Here is a 4,411-nt window from a genome sequence, read left to right on the forward strand (position 1 = left end):
GAAGCATTAATGATCCAATATTGCCAAAAAATCCTCAGGACAAAGAACAGATCAGGAGGCCCTCTCCAGATCTCAGGCAATACTGCAGAGCAACAGTCATCAAAACAACGTGATACTGACCATCATGGATCAATGGAACAAAAGAGAAAGCCCAGTAGCAAACCCACACACCTACAGTCAATTAATCTTGCAAAAGGAAACAAAGATATGCAATGGGGAAAAGAGTCTCCTCAGCAAGTGATGGGAAAGTTGGACAGCTGCATGGAAATCAATGGAATCAGAACACACCCTCACATCATGCATGGCAGTGAGCTCAAAATACTAAAGGACTTGAACCCAGGCAGCACACCATATAAGTTTTAGAGGAAATCATAGACAACACATTCTCTGACATAAATCATACCAATGTTTTCAGTCAGTCTCCCAAGGCAATAAAAATAAAAGCAAAAAGAAACAAATGCTACCTAATCTTCAGTTCAGTTCAGTCCACTCAGTTGTGTCTGACTCTTTGTGACCCCATGGACTGCAATACACTAGGCCTCCCTGTCCATCACCAACTCCCGGAGTTTACTCAACTCATGTCCATTTAGTCGGTGATGCCATCCAACCTTCTCATCCTCTGTCATCCCCTTCTCCTCCTCCCCTCAATCTTTCCCAGCATCAGGGTCTTTTCAAATGAGTCAGTTCTTCGCATCAGGTGGCCAAAGTACTGGAGTTTCAGCTTCAGGATCAGTCCTTCCAAAGAATATTCAGGACTGATTTCCTTTAGGATGGACTGCTTGGATCTCTTTGCAGACCAAGGGACTCTCAAGAGTCTTCTCCAACACCACCGTTCAAAAGCATCAATTCTTTGGCGCTCAGCTTTCTTTATAGTCAAACTCTCACATGCACACATGACTACTGGAAAAACCATAGCCTGGATTAGATGGACCTCTGTTGGCAAAGTAATGTCTCTTCTTTTTAATATGCTGTATAGCTTGGTCACAGCTTTTCTTCCAATGACTGTCTTTTAATTTCATGGCTGCAGTCACCACCTGCAGTGATCTTGGAGCCCCCCAAAACAAAGTCTGCCACTGTTTCCACTGTTTCCCCATCTATTTGCTATGAAGTGATGGGACCAGATGCCATGATCTTAGTTTTCTGAATGTTGAGCTTTACACCAACTTTCCATTCTCCTCTTTCACTTTCATCAAGAGGCTCTTTAGTTCTTCACTTTCTGCCATAAGGTTGGTGTCATCTGCATATCTGAGGTTATTGATATTTCTCCCGGCAATCTTGATTCCAGCTTGTGCTTCATCCAGCCCAGTACTTCATATGATGTATTCAGTATATAAGTTAAATAAGCAGGGTGACGATATACAGCCTTAAATACTCCTTTCCCAATTTGGAACCAGTCTGTGGTTCCATATCCAGTTCTGTTGCTTCCTGACCAGCATACAGATTTCTCAAGATGCAGGTCAGGTGGTCTGGTATTCCCATCTCTTTCAGAATTTTGCACAGTTTGTTGTAATCCACACAGTCAAAGGCTTTGGCATAGTCAATAAAGCGGAAATAGATGTTTTTCTGGAACTCTCTTGCTTTTTCGATGATCCAATGGATGTTGGCAATTTGATCTCTGGTTCCTCTGCCTTTTCTAAAACCAGCTTGAACATCTGGAAGTTCACGGTTCATGCACTGCTGAAGCATGGCTTGGAGAATTTTGAGCATTACTTTACTAGCGTGTGAGACAAGTACAATTGTGAGGTAGTTTGAGCATTTTTGGCATTGCCTTTCTTTGGGATTGCAATGAAAACTGACCTTTTCCAGTCTTGTGGCTACTGCTGAGTTTTCCAAATTTGCTGGCATATTGAGTGCAGCACTTTCACAGCATTATCTTTCAGGATTTGAAATAGCTCAACTGGAATTCCATCACCTCCACTAGCTTTGTTCGTAGTGATGCTTCCTAAGGCCCACTTGACTTCACATTCCAGGATGTCTGGCTCTAGGTGAGTGATCACACCATCGTGATTACCTGGGTTGTGAAGATCTTTTTTGTAGAATTCTTCTGTGTATTCTTGCCACCTCCTCTTAATATCTTCTGTTTCTGTTAGGTCCATACCATTTCTGTCCTTTATCGAGCCCATCTTTGGATGAAATATTCCCTTGGTATCTCTAATTTTCTTGAGGAGATCTCTAGTCTTGCCCATTCTATTGTTTTCCTCTATTTCTTTGCACTGATCACTGAGGAAGGCTTTCTTATCTCTCCTTGCTATTCTTGGGAACTCTGCATTCAGATGGATACATCTTTCCTTTTTTTCTTTGCTTTTCATTTCTCTTCATTTCACAGCTATTTGTAAGGCCTCCTCAGACAGCCATTTGGATTTTTTGCATTTCTTTTTCTTGGGGATGGTCTTGATAACTGTCTCCTGTACAATGTCACTAACCTCTGTCCATAGTTCTTTAGGCACTCTATCGGATCTAGTCCCTTAAATCTATTTCTCACTTCCACTGTATAATTGTAAGGTATCTGATGTAGGTCATACCTGAATGGTCTAGTGGTTTCCCCCACTTTCTTCAATATAAGTCTGAATTTGGCAATAAGGAGTTCATGATGTGAGTCACAGTCAGTTCCTGGTCTTGTTTTTGCTGACTGTATAGAGCTAATCTTACTCATGAGTTTTGCACAGCAAGGTAACCACAAACAAAATGAAAAGACAATCCACAGAATGGCAGAAAATATTTGCAAACAATGGGACAGACTAGGGACTAATCTCCAAAATATACAAACAGCTCATTCACCTAAATATTCGCAAAATATAACTCATTCACTTCAATATTCACAAAGTGTTTTGAACCCATTCAAAAAATGGGCAGAAGATCTACATAGACATTTCTCCAAAGAAGACACACGTGTGTGTGTGTGTGTTTGTGTGTTAATCACTCAACTGTGTCTAACTCTATGTGACTCTATGGTCTGGATCCTGTCAGACTCCTCTGTCTGTGGAATTCTCCAGGCTCTTTAAGAATACTGAAGTAGGGAGACTTTCCCTTCTCCAGGGGATCTTCCCAACCTGGGCATCAAACCCAGGCCTTCTGCATTACAGGCCGATTCTTTACTGTTTGAGGAATGAGGGAAGGAAGAAGACATACAGATGGCCAAAGATCACATATAAATATATGCAACATTAGTATTTATTTGAGAAATGCAAATAAAATCTACAATCAGGGATCACTACCCAAGTATCCACTTGGGTATTGTAGATTGTAAAGTATTGTAAAGTATTGAATTTTAATGCTCAAAATTCTCCAAGCCAGGCTTCAACAGTACGTGAACTGTGAACTTCCAGATGTTCAAGCTGGATTTAGAAAAGGCAGAGGAACCAAAGATCAAATTGCCAACATCCGCTGGATCATCAACAAAGCAAGAGAGTTCGAGAAAAACATCTATTTCCGCTTTATTGACTATGCCAAAGGCTTTGACTGTGTGGATCACAACAAACTATGGAAAATTCTGAAAGAGATGGGAATACCAGACCACCTTACCTGCCTCCTGAGAAATCTGTATGCCAGTCAAGAAGCACAGAACTGGACAAGTTAGAACTGGACATGGAACAACAGACTGGCTCCAAATCGAGAAAGGAGTATGTCAAGGCTGTATATTGCCATCCTGCTTATTTAACTTATATGCAGAGGACATCATGAGAAATGCTGGACTGGAAGAAACATGAGCTGGAATCAAGATTGCCGGGAGAAATATCAATAACCTCAGATATGCAGATTATACCACCTTTATGTCAGAAAGTGAAGAAGAACTAAAGAGTCTCTTGATCAAAGTGAAAGAGGAGAATGGAAAGTTGGTGTAAAGCTCAACATTTAGAAAACTAAGATCATGGCATCTGGTCCCATCACTCCATGGCAAATAGATGAAGAAACAATGGAAACAGAGTTTGTATTTTTGGGCTCCAAAATCACTGCAGATGGTGACTTCAGTCATGAAATTAAAAGACACCTGCTCCTTGGAAGAAAAGCTATGACCAACCTAGATAGCATATTAAAAAGCAGAGACATTACTTTGCTAACCAAAGTCTGTCTAGTCAAAGCTATGGTTTTTCTATTAGTCATGTATGGATGTGAGAGTTTGACTGTAAAGAAAGCTGAGCACCAAAGAACTGATGCTTTTGAACGGTGGTGTTGGAGAAGAGTCTTAAGAGTCCCTTGGACTACAAGGAGAACCAGTCAATCCTAAAGGAAATCAGTCCTAAATATTCTTTGGAAGGACTGATCCTGAAGCTGAAACTCCAATACTTTGGCCACCTGACGCAAAGAACTAACTCATTTGAAAAGACCCTGATGCTGGGAAAGATTGAAGGCAGGAGGAGAAGGGGATGACAGAGAATGAGATGGTTGGATGGCATCACCATCTCAATGGACA

Source organism: Bison bison, unplaced genomic scaffold, assembly GCF_000754665.1.
Source record: "Bison bison bison isolate TAMUID 2011002044 unplaced genomic scaffold, Bison_UMD1.0 scf7180017864508, whole genome shotgun sequence".
Taxonomy (NCBI): Eukaryota; Metazoa; Chordata; class Mammalia; order Artiodactyla; family Bovidae; genus Bison; species Bison bison.